This window comes from Bos mutus, chromosome 21 (assembly GCF_027580195.1).
Source record: "Bos mutus isolate GX-2022 chromosome 21, NWIPB_WYAK_1.1, whole genome shotgun sequence".
In the NCBI taxonomy this organism is placed as follows: Eukaryota; Metazoa; Chordata; class Mammalia; order Artiodactyla; family Bovidae; genus Bos; species Bos mutus.
Genome location: NC_091637.1, coordinates 31977295 through 31994196, shown reverse-complemented (window position 1 = coordinate 31994196; position 16902 = coordinate 31977295).

The following is a 16902-nucleotide window of genomic DNA, read 5'->3' as shown; positions in this document are numbered from 1 at the left end:
CTGTGGGCCAGCCAGCTCCAGAAGGCACAGAGCTCAGGTGAGCCTGAATGTTTAGGGAGGCGCTGTCTGTACTGCAGACGCAAGCAACACAGGGTGGTACAAGCGCACTTGTGACCCAAGCGTCCTGGGGCCATGCTCTCTGGACTTCCTGCCCCCAACTCATGCCGCTGAGCTGGTCTTCAGTGGCCAAGGGTTGCTGTCTCAATCATGCAATAAAGCATGGGAGCTGAACAGGCCCTCAGGGGCCATCCAGTCCTCTAGCATCCACTCCTACTGATTTTACGGATGCACAAACTGAGGCCGGAGAGGAGGGTGTTGTCCAGTGTCACAGGGCACACAGTGACAGGGCTGGACCTCAAACCTAGACAAGTTATGGCCTGTAAGCCAAACTTCATTCAACAATGTATGGCAAAATCTCCTTTACCCTTGTATCCTTGGCTATGCAGGGGGTGGTCACTTGGCTATAGCCTCTCCTTCCCAGAGTTCTGCCCACAGTCAAGGAGGCTGGAGACAGACCTTGTCCAGTGTCCCTTGAGTCCAACTAGGTGTTCCTGAAGCACAGAGTTCCCTCGGCAGCCTCAGGCCAGCTGCCTCTCCCCAGCAGATCCTAGACCCTCAGGCCTCTGCCCCAGCAGAGCCCACCAGCCTGACAAAAATGAGGAGAGTTCCCGCCTCTTCCAGGGCAGTTCTCAGTCAGTCCGAGGCCCCAAAGAAGCCCCCAGGGGTACAGTGAGTACAATTCCTGCTGTAGGAGCACAAAGACCGAGGGCCCGGCAGTGGGGTGGAGGAGAATTTGCTGCTGAGGAAGGCTGAGCCAGGCCTCAGGACGCTGCCACTCACCACTTCAGCTGGGGTCCCCTCCCTTTCCTCACACTGATGCACCTGGACATACACACGCGTGTGCACACAGGCGTGCAAGCATGTTTTACAAGTACACACAGGGACAAGCAAAATATGTGCACCTGAGTGTATTTGTCCCCCCACCACACATGCGCACACACACATGTGCACACATACATGGACAAGCAGAGAGGGACAGCAGAACTTGGAGTCACAGGGGACTGGGGTTGGGCCCAGGGTGGTCTGAGGCTAAACGGCCAGACAGACCTCCATCAACCCCTCACAGGGAGGCCAGAGACCAGGCAGGGTTGGGGGCTCTGGCAAACCAGGGTCTCCCACCTCCGAACTTGGGTTCCCTGCCCTGCCCCCCAGGTTTCTCAGGAAGAGGGGGACAGGGGAACGGAGGGGCCTGGTGACATTGCCTCCAGCACAGTCATATGCTCACACTCCCTTACACTCCATGGTGTGAGCGTGTGGGTGTGAGCCGGAGTCAGAGGGCCTCCTTAGGACATCGTTCTGTACGACTTAGTTCCTGCAGCCTGGGCCTGCCTGGCAGAGATAGAGACCCCCTTGCTGCCCGGCCCAGCCCCGACCTGCCTTCTGTCTTTTCTGTCCTCCTCGCCCACCCCAGCCAACCACCTTCTCCCTCTCTACCCTCCTGCTCTCACCTGTCACCTCTCTCATCTCTGGGCTGAGCTCCATGGATTCTCCCGGGTTCCTACACTCCCTCTCCCAACAAATTTCCCAGCTCACAGACACTTGGTTGGAGCAGATCCTAAGGGAGGTAGAGGGTAAGGTGGGGCTGCCTCTGATGCAGCTGGGCTGAGACTCCTTCTTGTTTAATTCTCTCCACAAATTGTGGTTGGAACTTTTATCCTTGTTATTAGTGATGGGGGGAGGGGCAGTCTGTCAGAGTCTGAGCTGAGAGTCACACGTGTGCGCACACACCTTCTCTCCTCACTTTCTCTCCATGGACCATTTGGCTTCCCAGTGGCCTTGAGTGTTATTTCTATGCACCCCAGACACAAGTCCCAGATCCATGCTTCTTGCAGACTCCGCATTTTGGGAAATGAACTCCATCCACCAGCTCCCTTTGACTCCTTCTCCCTTCCCCTGGAAATCTACATGCTATCTGCCTTTGGGATCCCCTTAACCCCTTCTTCCCTATCTGTCCTTAATGCCACAGCCCCTTCTCAAGCCACCGTCATCCCTTACTAGGAAGTCTTCAACCACCCCTCCAACTTACTCCTCCACCCTAGCCAAGCAGGGAGATATTTCAAGATTGCAAGATCATTTCCTCTTTCCTTAGAATCTTATAACTCTTTCCAGCTCCCTAAGGTGCCCTGCGGCACCTGTGCCCAGGCCAGTTCATATTACACCCCCCCAGCTCCCTGCTCACCAGCCACACTGGCTTCCTGCCCCAGGGCCTTTGCCCATGCTGTTCCCTCCACCTAGAATGCTCTCCTCCCCACTCAGCACTCAGAAAACTCTCACTTCTGGGCCTCAATTCAAACAGGCCTTTCCTTTTCCCTAAAATAAACCCTTCCTGAACCCACAATCTGAAGCAAGTCTCTCTTCTCCACTCCCATTGCACACTGTGCTTATCCTTTAGAGCGGTTAGCCCAGCCTGTTACTCTGCACTTATCCATGCATCAAGTTGTCTAATATCTGTCCCATACACTGTGTCTGTATTTTCTCACCACTAGAGCACCATCCATGCCTGGCACAAGTATATGCTCAAGAAACATGTGTTGGATGAGTAAATGGTGAGCAGGTGGTTAGAACCTCCTTAGCCAGGGAAGCAGGAGAGTGGGCACCCTCAAACGAAGGGAGTCAGGCAGAGGAGGAGCCTGGGTCTGACGAACAAAGGACCTGGCCTAACCTGGATTAGAGTGGGGGGAGCAGTGATAAGAGCCCCTTCAAGTCGTCCTGAAGGGAATGGGGAAGGCTGGCCTGCGGGTCCTTGGGCCTGGGTAGAGGTGTGTGCACGTGTGGAAAGAGGGCTATATGTGGTAGTTGTTGCACGGGAAGAGGGGGAGTGGGCCTCGTTGCTGCAGATTTGTATTCCTGCTGACTTTTATTTCAAGCCTTGTTTATTTCTCCTTAAAACGTGGCTGCTATGCCAAGAGTCGTACTCGAATTAGCTGCGAGTGTGTAATTTTGCAGCTATTACCCGGGTGTTTCTGTGACTTGGGTAATAACGAGGGAAATATAAACAAACAGCAGCAAACACAGTTTAGCAAGGAAGCCTCTGAGCTCCATGTTTCAGTTTCGAGGTGGAACCAGTCTTATCCCTTCCCTGGCCCACTTCCAAATACCCTCTGAGCATGTCAGGCTCAGGGACCAGGGAGTGGGAAGCCTGAGGGTCCCAGAATCCACTTTCCCTTGCCCCACCCCACACCCCAGGTAAACAGATCCATCCCCAGAGGCACAGTGCCCCCCCAGTAACCAGGGCCCCCTCTTATTCCCCCTGCACAAAAGCAAACAAAGGCCCGGCCTAATTATGTGATATTTCCCTTCTCTGGTGGCTAATGGCACCAGAGCCTGTGTGACATTTCGCTCTCTTTCCTCTATTATTCTTGCTTATTATCTGGCTGCTGCCTGCCGGAGGCTCTGGGCTGCGGCTGGCACTCATGCCTACCCCCACCCATCCCTCCTTCTCTTGGGTTCTGTCCCTTTTCCCCTCCCTCACAGCCCTCATCCATCTCCCGAGAAGGACGAAGCTTGTCCCTGATCCTCGAGGCTTCCTCTGAGGGAACTGGGACCCAGCAGAGGTCTGGGCTGGGCTGGGAATTGCTCCAGGCTCCTTGAGGTGGACGGGCCCTCAGGACACCTGTGTCTTCCCTCAGCTCAGCTGTTGCCTCGGAGGCCTCCCCTGTGTCCCAGCCGCCTCTGTGGTACCAAGTTCCCCTCTGTATCACAAAGGTGGGTCTTAATCCCCTAAGGATCTTCCTGCTCTCCTATCTGAAGGTAAATACCTAAGGGGGTGAGGGGTCAGTGGTGAGTGACCGAGTGATGGAGGGATATGCAGGGGTGTGAGTTTGCTGGAGGAGGGGGTGGGCTTGGGTTGGGGCAGAAGAGGAGAAGCTGGAGAATCCTCAATTTCAACAAACAGTTGGGCCTCAATTTCAACAAACTCAGTCACTGAAAACACCAACTTTTGGTGTGTATTTTTTCCCCCCAAGTAATCTTCACTTAAAAGAAAAATACAAGAAAGAAAACAAAAATATAAAACTCCTCCCTGTCTCCCTTAGAGGCAACCCTTATGAACAGTTTGCTGTGTATCACTGCTGATTTTCCCCCCAGGTGAATCTACTCTATGTATTTTACACACAGACTAAAAAAAAAAAAAAAAATGGGGTCGTGGCATAAATATTGACCAGTCACTTGCCTTTTTCCCTCACCAATATATCATGGACATCATCCAGGTCAGTATGTATGGATCGACCTCATTTCTTAATGGCCACAGGGTGTCCCATTGTAAGGCCGAACCACCATTTATACTTCCAGCCTCGCATCAATGGGCATCTGGGTGGCCTCCAGTTTGGAGCTGTATCTGTTCTTTAGTACTGTAAATAATGGCCTCCTGACAACCCCAAAGCTGAGCTGTGCTCATGAGTCTGAGTCAGCTGGGCAGCCCTGGTCTGGGCCAGGCTAGGCTGATTCCCAAGAGTTCACTCGGGCATCTGCAGTCAGCTGGAGGGGGCTGGCTGCTCCAGGATGGCCTCGTCTGAGATGATTTTCTTCTCTTCCATGTGGTCTCTCATCCTGCAGGAAACTAGGCTAGACTTGTCCTCATGTTGGTAGCAGACGTCCAAGAGAACAAGTGGGAGCACACAAGGGCTCCTGAGGCCAGGACTTGCAACTGGCACATGGTCACTTCCTCCACATTCCATTGGCCAAATCTAGTCAGAGGCCAGTCCGGATTCAAGGGGTTGAGAAATCAATTCCATCTCTTGCTGGAAAGAGCTGCAAAGTGACTTTGGAAAAGGATACAGGGAAGTATGGGGCATTGGGGCCATTTTTGTAATTGGTCTACCAAAGAGGCTTTACAAGCAATTCTGTGATGACGCCTTTGTACCTCCTTCTCTCTGCTCCATCGGGCTGGTATTTTCTGCAAATGCCAAATGGTGGTAGGGGTCTCACATTTTTCAGGGAGGGCATTAGTAACTGCAAAGTTGCCCTCCAAAAGGTTTTACCAATGTCTACTCCCACCAACTTTCAAGGCAGATAAATTGGAAGAGAGATGGAGAACATTTACAGACCCTTCACTACAAGGTCTGTTACTGACACTTGTCCACCTCTGAATTTCAGGGCAAAATAAATAATAATGATTATTGTAGAAGACTTCTGAGTCTTCTAAGACTTCTTTAGACTAAGAAGTCTTCTAAGACTTCTATAACAGGGCCTGACCAGGTGGTAATCCCACTCCCCTGCCTCTAGCCCCAGCAGCCTGGCCTTTCCCAATCTCAAGCCTTATATTAAGGTCTTACTGAGAGTAATTTTTATGTATAGTACAAGTAAGGGGTCCAACTTCATTCTTTTGTGTATGGATATTTCAGTTGTCCCAGCATCATTTCTTGAAAAGACTATTATTTCCCCCATTGAGTTGTCTTGGTTCCTTTGTTGAAAATCTACTGACTATAAGTGCGAGGCTTTGTTTTTGAGCTCTCATTTCTATTCCATTAATCTATACGTCTGTTCTTATGCCAGCACCCCAATGTATTGATTACTCTAGCTTTATAGTGAATTTTGAAATTGGGATATATGAGTCTGCCAACTTTGCTCTTTATCAAGATTATTTTAGCTATTCTAGGTCCCTTGCATTTTGAAAATAGACGTATTTTAACAGACAAATTTTAGAGCAATTTTAGATTCACAGCAAAATAGAAATTTCCCATATAACTCCTGCGCTCACATGTGCACAGCCTCCCCCCGTGATCAACATCTCACATCAGAAAAGTACATTTGCTACAACTGAGGAACCTACACTGATGCATCAGCATCAATCAGAGTCCACAGTTTACATTAGGGTTTACTCTTGCTGTTTTACATTCTATAGGTTTAGATAAATGTATAATGACCTGTATCCACCATTACAGCATCGTACAGAGAGGTTCACTACTCCGAAATCCTTTGTGCTTCACCTACTCATCCCTTCCTCCCTCCAACCGCTAAAATGCATTGATATTTGTTGCTGTCTCCATGTGTTTATTCTTTCGGCATGACTCTTGACAACCCCATGGACTGGAGCCTGCCAGGCTCCTCTGTTCATGGGGATTCTCCAGGCAAGAAAAGCGGAGTGGGTTGCCATGTCCCCCTCCAGGGGATCTTCCCAACCCAGGGATCGAACCCAGGTCTCCCACATTGCAGGCGGATTCTTTACTGTCTGAGCCACCAGGGAAGCCCTGTTGTCGCCATATTTTTGCCTTTTCCTAACTGCCGTGTTAGGACTGACTCATGGGAAAAGTCCCTGATGCTGGGAAAGATTGAGGGCAGAAGGAGAAGAGGGCGTCAGAGGATGAGATGGCTGGATGGCATCACTGATGCAATGGACATGAACTTGGGCAAATTTCAGGAGATGGTGAGGGACAGGGAGGCCTGGCGTGCTGCAGTCCATGAAGTAACAGAGTCGGACGTGACTGGGCAACTGAACAATTGTCATATAGTTGGAGTTATACAGTATGTAGCTTTTTTAGATTGGCTTCTTTTACCTAGTAATATTCATTTTAATTTCCTCCATGTCTTTTCATAGCTTGATAGCTCATTTCTTTTTAGCCTTGAATAATATTCCATTATCTGAATGTACCATGGTTTGTTTATCCATTTACCTACTGACTAACATCTTGGTTGATTACAACTTTTGGCAATTATGAATAAAGCTGATATAAACCATACATGATATAAACCATATAAACACATGGAAAGTTTCCATGTGGATATAAATTTTCAACTCCTCAGGGTAAATACCAAGGAACATAGTTTCTGGGTCATATGGTAAGACTATGCTTAGTTTTGTAAGAAACTGCCAAATTGTCTTCCAAAGTGGCTGTACTATTTTGTATTCCCACCAGCAGTCCTTTGCATTTTCATGTAAATTTTAGGATCAGTTGGTCCAATTTCTGCAGGAAAAAAAAAAGCTAACTGAGATTTTGATATGGATTTATTGAATCTATACATCAATTTAAGGAGTATTGCAACCTTAATAATATTCAGGCTCCCAATCCATGAACATTGGATGTCTTCCTATTACTTCCATCTTTAATTTCTTTCAGAAATACTTTGTAGTTTTGAGGGTACAAATCTCATACCTCCTTGGTTAAGTTTATTCCTAAAGTGTATTATTCTTTTTGATGCTATTGTAAATGAAACTGCTTTCCTAATTTCATTTTTCACTGCTATGTATAGGACTACAATTGGTTTTTGTATATTGATCTTATACCCTGTTCTCTTCATTGTTTAGTCTAACATTTCCCAAATATAACCCACCAGGGGAACTCCTGTTTCAAGTAACATTGATCAGAGTCTCCCAGGACTAATATTCCTCAGGACGCTTTTGGGAACATAAACCCAGGCCTTCGTAATTACTTTGTATTTTCCCCAGTGACCCACGCGGCTCAATATATGTTTTCAGGCCTTTGCTCAAGCTGCACCCTCTACATGCAGCGTCCTCACCACTAGTCTGCTTGGAAAACTCCCGCGTCTACCTCCGAAGCCCACTCGATCTCTCCTGCTCCTTCCTACACGCCCACCTCTCCTCCGCACCTTTGTACCCCCAGAGACCACCAAAAAATTCATACTGGTTTCTCCTTGCCTGTCTACACATCTTTCTCCCTCTGGGGCTCTTAGTGCTTTAAGCCCGAGGCTCAGAGCCGGCAGTAGGGTGTTCATGACCTGCAAAGGTTGACTGAAGGGATGACAAGAGGTGAGAGGCAAGTATAGAGCCCCCGTCTGCTCCCTCTCCGTTCTGTCCCTCTGCCGATCCCTCTCTCATGCTCTGTGGTTTCCTCTCAGCCCCATTCCAGGTCTAGTACAAACCTGGGTCTGCTCCTGCCCAGTTCAGCCCTCTTGTTTAAATCCATACTCAAGGCTAAGCATCCAGTTGCCATTTGACCTGATGTCACCTGTCCTTCCAGCCAGAAGAAGGAACTTAACTGGGAGGGCTCAAGAGGCTTGCTCTCCTGTGTCTAGCAGTCACAGACCTGGGGGCTTTGGTTCTGTGAGCCTGCCCAGCCCCAAGGGTCTAGAGGGACACAAAGGGCATGGAAGGTGTCTCCCACATCCACCAGAGAGAAGTGGAGTTCAGTGCGCACCGAAGTTAGAAGCCCTAAGACACAGGGGACAGTAATGTGCAGGCCACACACCTGGGACACAACTCTCATGGGGTATGTGTGCCAAATCCCCTCTCACAGCTGGTTTAGTAACCAGCCTGCTGCATGCTGTCACTTCACTTGTGTCTGACTCTTTGCAACCCCATGGACTGTAGCCTGCCAGACTCCTCTGTATGGAATTTTTCCAGGCAAGAATACTGGAGTGGGTTGCCACGCCCTCCTCCAGGGGATCTTCCCTACCCAAGGATTGAATCTCATGTCTCCTGCATTGGCAGGCAGGTTCTTTACCACTGGCGCCACCTGGGAAGTCCTGGGAACGAACCTGGGGAGGACATCAGGCCATCAGGGCATTGACCATCCCTTCTTCTCCAGCCAGGCCAGGCTCTTCCCTATTCCTCCCCACTTCAATCCTATTCCTCCTTCTAGGACCCTTCTGCCAGAGCCTGTCCTGATGAGCCTTCCCCAAACACACAGGCCCTCTGTCTGGCCCGGACCATGAGATTCTGGAAGACAGAGCTCAGCTCTTTGCAGCCTCCCCCCAATCCTGGCCTCTATGCTAGCACCCTGGACATTTAGGGGTTATTGGTGGGATTGAATTCGCACAACCAGTGATGAGAGACAGTATTTATTTTAGAGTGTGCTCCCTGTGTGTCAGACAGAAAAGTCTTTATGTGCATAATCTCCATAACCATGTGAGGTTGGGACCACTATTATCTCCATTTTGCAGGAGCAATGGAGGCTCAGCCCTTGGCAGTCATCTGCCCAAGATCTCAGCCATGACTCAGTTATGGAGTCTGTGTACTCAACCCTGGACCACACCACCTTGGCACGGCCCATTTCAATCCCAGAATGCACTGGGCCAGCATGAGCGGTCATGAGGACTGCTCCTGGGAGGCCACCTAGTAGGAGGGATAAGAGGACCAATTAGGTAAGACAATCTTCAAGTCCCCCTGCCCTTGAACCCTTATGATCCTGGCATACAGTGGGTGCTCAATAAATATTGACCAGTGAAAAACAGCATGAATGAAACCTGAAGGGCTGAAGCTATGTGGTCTCAAGCCTGCAATGCAGATGTGGCGTCCAGCGGTGCCTGGAGGGTGGGGCCCTGACCCGGGCAGCCTGTGCCTTTGCTGACCTTTTAGGGAAGGACACCGGCTGGCTGAGCAAGCTTCCCCAGTCCTGCTCTGTCAGATGGGCCCCAGCCAGCCAGCTGGGGAGTTTGGCAGCCACCGAGGCTGGCCTCACTATCTCCGCTGGCTCCTTGGGAAGAGAGTCCTTATCAGTGAACACTTGCTTCTGAAAGCCCTAATTGTCAAGCATGGGCCCATCAAAGGGGCTGAAAGGCAAGCCACCCCCACCCCACTTCTCCCCAGCAGCATGGCTGGCTCCCCACAATGGCTGGCTGGCGGGTGTATATTTTAAAATATCTAAATGCAGCTGAAAATAAAAATTATTTACACTCCCCAACCAAGCTGGCAGGCCGCTTTAAAGTGTGCGCTGACGGTGTCTCTCCCTCCTCGTCTCTCCCTTGCTGATAAAGGGCCATAAACAAGGCTGACACATTTATAATAACCTTTTTCTTCCTCTCCTTCCTCCCTCTCCTGGGCTCCCGTCTCGGCCTCTCACTCACACGCTATGAGGTATAATTTTTTATTATTCTGCCATTAGCAGAGAATAGAGAGTTTGATGGTGGGGTGGTGGGGGGAATAAAACGTCAAATCATTTAGAAAGAGAGGGCAAAAAAACAAGCCGGCGACTTTTATTTTTCCACGTCAACAGCGGCTGTTGGGATGTCACCGTCACATACAAGGCTTGGAAATTTATTTTTCCGTATCTTCCTCACCTCCGTTTTATTTCCCATTTTCCTTCTCAAGGGGTCAGAGCCAAGTCCACTGGGGCTGACTGGGTTTTTCCACCAGGTTGCTGACGGAGCCTGGGCCGAAGTGGTAGACGGCGCGAACCTCCCCAGATGTGACACAGAGGCACTGCCGTGTCTCTGCCCCGGGGGTCCAGGCATGTCTGGTTAGCAGGTGTGGACGCTGCAGTCTGCAAGCATCTGTTTCTAGGAGGAAGAGCGAGGGCAGCCAGGGGTCTTTGGAACGGCTCAGCCTTATAAGCATGGAGGGGAGAGGCTGTGCGCAGAGGCTGGAGGCACTAATGGCACAAAGCCGGGAGTCCCAGGAGCCGGTACCAAGGCTGGGCACAGCTGGGGTTAAGAGGTCCATAGGTCCCTATAGACCCACCCAGTAGCACCTTGGCACCAATAAGGAACAGGCACTGGGCACAGGATGTGCCTTCCCATGGGAGGTATGGGCAGAAGGGTGTGGTGGGCATCCCCTTGGTGGGAAGTTAGGGGGTTGTAGGCTATGGTGTTGAGCAAAGAATGTAAGAGGACTGTGAGTACAGGTGAGAAACCGCAGAATCTGTCCAAGCTTATGGTCCTGCCTGGGCAGAGGAAAGTTATTCCCTTTGTGGTGACCGGCAAACACCCAGACTGGTGGGTGGTGTGACTAGGGAAGCTGGTGTTCCATATTAAAGGGACCTTTCTAAAGAATCTAGATTAAGGAAGTGATAGAGAACCCATGGTGGCTCAGTATTAAAGAATCCACCTGTCAATGCAGGAGATGCAGGAGATGTGGATTTGATCCCTGGGTTGGGAAGATCCCTGGAGGAGGAAATGGCAACCAGCTACAGTCTTCTTGCCTGGGAAATCCCATGGACAGAGGAGCCTGGCATATTGCAGCCCATAGGGTGGCAAAGAGTCAGACCTGACTGAGCACACATAGAGAAGCCTTGGGTTCTTCAGAACCAGTTGCTACATTGAAGATGTTTCCTGATGGTCCTGGAGCTGGGACCATGAGCCAAGCCCTCTTGTTCACATAGATGCTGGCCAGGAGGATATGCTCCCCACCTGGACTGAAATCTACCCTGGATCCAGCTGCGCTCCATTTGCCGCCTGTAACGCAGGGCCTGTCAGGCACTGGTGGAGATGGGGCTGCCCCCTAAAGTGTGCCCTCTCTGGGATGTGACAGTGGAGGGGAGAAGGCTGGCTCTCTCAGGAGGAGTTCCCCAAACCTGGCTCTCAGAAGGGAGGCCCAAGGCCACCACTGCTCTCATCAAGACCTGCTCCACACCACAAGCTCTGGGGGCCCTGGGGCTCCTGGAGGAACATAGTGCATTGGGGCCACCAAGAGGAGGGCAGGGAATGTTCAGGGTCCTCACCTTGCAGCTCCAGTCCATCATAGATGTGTATCTTTAGTACGACAACATTCCGACAGATGACAAGAAAGCATCTGGACGAAGGGAGCCTGCTGCTATTTCTTACAAAGGCATCCTATGACCTAACGGTGGTGCAGACAGTATGCCAGGCTGGGAAACGGTGAGCCAAGAGCAGAGGTGGGACTCAGAGATGTCCAGGGACTGTAAACAGCGCACGCCTAGCTCTTCCTGGAATGAAAGGGCCAGCTGGGGCTGGAGGGGCAGGCCTCGCACATAGTACAGAACCTCTCATGACCGATAGACATGTGTGCACACACACATTGGCCCAGGTGAGATGTCTAACTAAGGTGGCTGCAGAGAGGTGTGAAGTGGCCAGTGGGCACAGAGCCTGCCCTTCTCCCGCAGAACACAGCTGTCCCTCTGTTGCAAGACTGGCTCACTCCCACTCAGCCCTTTATGGGGGTTAAGGTGCCAGGAAGCAGCCAGTGGTCAACTCGTTATTTGGTTGGATGGCATCACTGACTCAATGGGCATGAATTTGAGCAAACTCAGGGAGATAGTGAAGGACAGGGAAGCTTGGCGTGCTGCAGTCCATGGGGTCACAAAGAGTCAGACACAACTTAGCGACTGAAAAAGAACAACAGCAACAAGAACAACTCGTTATCAGACCCTGCCCTCCGGACCTCTGCCCATTCCCTGGACAGATGAAGACCCCAGTGGTGGGTTGACTTCGCAGGGCGCTGGAGATGGAGGATGTGACACTGTGTGGTCTCTCCCATTCCCTGGGTGGCCACAGGGAGGAGACGTGGCCACAGGAAGAAGACTCTTTCTCCCCTGTCCCCCTCCTCCACCCTCTCTGTGCAACATTCTTTCTTCTCACCATCAAAGGGACATCTGTCTCTCTGTGGGAGGGAGCGACCAGCATCCTCAGAACACACTCTGGGCTTTGATGTCCAGATCAGCCAACTTGGCCAGGCCAGCAGAAGCCAGCAGCAGCCCCTCCTCCCTGGCTCCACTGCCCCAGGGCCCTTCCAGCATCTCTCCCCCCACCCCCTGCACCCCCGTACCTCCACTCTCTCCTCAGAGCTCCTCCATCTCCCTTCTCTCTGCTTCTGCCCAGCTCTGCCCCCACCTCAGTCCTGGGCCCAAGACCTCCACCTCTGCCTGGCATCTTGATCTGAATGGAGGTTCCCAGCATGCTCTGGCCTTGTGGTCTCATGCCCCAAGGGCTGCCCCTTGCCCTTGCCCAAGACCCCCACTGGACCCCAGCTCATGCTTGAGTGTATGAATGTGTATGTAGTATCTGCTGGCCTCCCACCCCCAAGACAGGGAGACCCTCAAAGTCAGGGCCTGGCTCTTCTTCCTCCTTAGCTGGGTACCTGCAGTGTAAGGCTTTGTTTGTTTTCTTGCTGTGAACCGGCAAAGCAGGCCAGAGCCAGATGCCAGTGAATGACTAAGTGGTGAAGAACCTTACAAAGTCTTAGAAGATACCGGAGCAGGTGGAGGAAAGGGGATGGAACCCCTGACAGCTCAGGATGGGACCCCTGGGATGCAGTCCAGGCCCGAGGGCCACATGAATATACCACATGCATATAGACACATGTACAGGCTCACACATATATGCAGAAATACACATGGCACACGTGCATACTCATATATGCATGTCACACATAGAGCAGCAGCACACGCTCTTCGCACACACACACAGACACACCACACACACCACATACACACACAGCCCTGGCTGCCCTTCAGATACAAACTGAAGCGAGGTGCAGGCCCTCCTCGCTTTTGCCTACAAGCCCCTCCCCATTCATGAGCCATAAGGCCAAGAGAGACCCCTCGCCCTGCTCCACTCTACCTCCTCTGGTTTGCTCCCCAGCTGGTCCTGAGTCAGCAGCCCCTCCCATTCCAGTGCACCCCTCTGCTCCAGGCCACCCTGCCCTTCTATGCTGACTCCTCTTTTCAAGGCCCAAGAAGCACAGTGGACAGGGGCAGAGCATGGGGGATGGTGGGGCAGGGAGGTGAACAGGGATATTATTTCCATTTCACAGACCAGTGAGGATCCAGCCAGGCAGATGGATCTTCTGTTTGTACTCATCGCAGACCAGGCTTCTTTCAACTGAAGGGAAAACCCAGGATTCCTGAATCCAGACCCTCTCCAGGGTGCAGATGCAGTCCTCGGGGGCTGGAGAGGATCGGAAAAGGCAGAGATGGAGAGTGAGGCTCCTCCAGGAGGAGGTAACAGCTTGAGCCAAGGCTAGCGGGTGGGAAAGCGCAGGTTACAATGACACCTGCACTCCTCCACACGAGGAGTGAAGGGAAGAGGTTTGGAAAGGCTGGCTGGAACTCTGGCCTGGGGTCCTGGGGCCAAGCTGAGGAGAGGGACCCCCTCCTGGCCTTCCTGACATCCTAGGCCTTCAGGAGAGAATCCTGCTAAAAACCTGACAACCCCACTTTTGCCCCCCGCCCCACCACCAAGGCCTCAGAGTCAAGGCAGTAGGAGCCCTTTTAGAGCAGAGGCGGATTGGGCTGCTCCTGATGGATGTTCCCAGGTGCTGTCTGGGACCCTGTGGTTGCCCTGCAGGTGTGGCCCAAGCAGACGACCCTCCTGAGAAGGGTGGCAGTTCCCAGTTACCACATGCTTTTGCTCAGGGACATCCATGAACTGGGTTTGATTTTATTATTTGAGGCTTGGTCATCGGCCATCCACAATTCACTTTTTCAATGACAAATGTGACTTAGGAGGGTCCCTGGAATGAGCACAGGAGAAGAGATGGGTCTGGCTCTCTGGCTTGTCCACAGACTAGTTGTGAACCCAAGGTGGTGTCCAGGAGGGGTGTGTCGGCCCTTCTGGATCCTCATTGGCTGAGATCGCTTGTGCAGCTGGGGCGGGGGGCGGGGGTGGTCCTAAGTCAGACTCCAAGGAACAGGTTGGTCAGAGGATGCTTTGGGACTCCAGCCTGTATGTTTTATGTTTGTATATCGTTTCTTTATTGTTATCACTGATGTTTTATTTGTTCCCCTTGTCAGCATCTGACAACGTCCAGGTCAGGGGATTCTGCAGATGAAATGCTCCAAGCACAGTATTTTATCCTACAGTGAGTTGAACTGTTGACACATTTATGTTGCTACTCCACACACACACATTGACACGTGTGTGTGTGTGTGTACAGGCATCTGTATGTGAGAAGGAGGCAAGGCATGGCCAGCCCCCTGCTCGTGCTATGTCTTCGCTGATAAAAGACTCCAGGAGAGGAGGAGGACCCGGAAAGGAGTGGCCTAGGAGATCAGTGAACAAGGCAGGTGGAAGGAGCAAGGTAAGGGGGTTGGCTACAGCCAGCAAAGGGCAGCAGGGCTGAGCTGAATCCTGAGGGAGGAGGTGTGGGTGTTGTCCTCTGGCACTCAGAGTCTGGGCCAGGACTCACATGACCTCATGCCCTCTCAGGGCCTTGGGCCCCTTTTCTGAGGATAAGGCAGGCAGTGGTGTGGCCCTAGAACTCCAGCTCTAGAGGCCCAGATTGCATGGCAGGCCGTGCTGGCTCCCCTGTGAGGCAGGAGCTCCTGGGCTCTGAGAACGGGGCTCTGCAGATAGGCAGGTAGTGGGGGTGGGGGGTGGTAGTGCCCAGGCCAACTGGGCAGCAAATGAGGCAGGGAGGCCATAAATCCCCTTTTAGGAAACAAGCCCCTCCCGGCTCCGTGAACAGCCACTTAATTTAATCACTGCTGTCACAACAGCTTTGTGGGCCTGCTTGCCTGGGCTCATGGGATTTATGGCCCCAGAGAGACCTTCTTATGTTTCAGGCACTGACTGAATGCCTAGCCCCACCCCCGGCCCTGGCCAGACCCAGGGTCAGAGCAAGAAACCCTGGCAGCAAGGGTGCTGCAGGCAACAGCAGCCCCTCCATCCTCTCCCTGGGCACCCTCAGCCTCCCATTCCGCTCTTAGACAAGTCCCTCCTGCTAGTGAACAAGACCGAGGGTCTCATAGACAGGGGTACAGATGGAAGGTACTGCCAAGTTCCTGTCCCTGAATCCAGGGGAGTCTTTCCCACCTGCTCTGAGGATACTCAGTGGGCCCTTGTGGGCCCCGCCCCCCACCCACCACTCCCTCGCCTGCCTATGCCTCTTCAGTTTAATAGGGGCCTCCTAGGGGGCATTTCCCGCCCATACCAGGTCAGTGGGCAGGGCGTTCATTGACTGCGCCACAGGCCTGGGTCCCAGGTCTGCCTCCTTTAGCATCCAAATGAAGTTCCTCTAGGTCTGGTAATCAGGCTGGATTACCTGGGTAATCTCTGTGCTTTGTGGCTCTGCGCCTGCTTCTAAATGAGGTGTGATGATGTCTCCTGACCTTGGGAGCCACCCCAGAGAAAACAGGAATACTGCTCCTCTCCCCTGAGTCCACACAGACTCCCTACGGGGTTCCCTGCTCATCCTAAGGAGCCACAGGACGTCCTCTGGTGTTCCTACTGCTGGTCTGAATCCCAGATGAATGAGATCCCTTACAGCCAGTATCAGCCACAAGGCTGGGCCATACAGACCTTGGAACCAAGCAAGCCTGAGTTTAAATCCCAGCCCTGTCAGTTCCTTGCTATGTGACCTTGGGCAAGGTGCTTGACCTCTCCGAGCCTGTTTTCTCACTTGTGAAATGGTGATATATAGGACTGCTGGGGGATTCTGTAAGGTTGTTGGTGTTTAGTCGCTAAGTCATGTTTGACTCTTTGCAATCCCATGGACTGCAGCACATCAGGCTTCCCTGTCCTTCACTGTATCTCAGAGTTTGCTCAAATACATGTCCATTGAACTGATGATGCCATCCAACCATCTCATCCTCTGTTACCCTCCTTCTCCTGCCCTCAATCTTTCCCAGCATCAGGGTTTTTCCAATGAGTCAGTTCTTTGCATCAGGTGGCCACAAGTATTGGAGCTTCAGCTTTAGCATCAGTCCTTCCAGTGAATATTCAGGACTGATTTCCTTTAGGATTGATTGGTTTGGTCTCCTTGCTGTCCAAGGGATGCTCAGGAGTCTTCTCCAGAACCATAGTTCAAAAACATCAATTCTGCAGCATTTGCGGCCCAGGGTTGTCTGATTACAGGTGCTCAGTGAACATTGCTCCCTTCTATGTCTGACAGAGCTGCTGGGTGGGCTGCCTCTCAGTGGAGTGAGACCTAAGCCAGGGGAAGCAGCCATGCCTCAGCCCTACTTTCCTCCTGGAGCCAGGCTGGCAGGATGGGCTTTGCCATTTGCTTTCTGGGGGCAGCCCTCCCAGCTTGGGTGGAAGAAATGGGAAGGGCTAGAGCTGTGCTGGCTACCAGTTCCCCTCTTAGACCTGGTTGGGTTGGGTCAGGGCCTTCTTCCAGGAAGCTGAGCCCTGCTGGCCTCTTGTTGTCCACCCTCCCACCAAGCTCAGAAGCTTGGCCTGTCAAGGCTGATATAGACGACTGGGGTGGCCTGATGTGACTTTCTGATCCTGCGAAGGCCACTCCATCCAGCTTTCTCTGGCCCTGGGCCC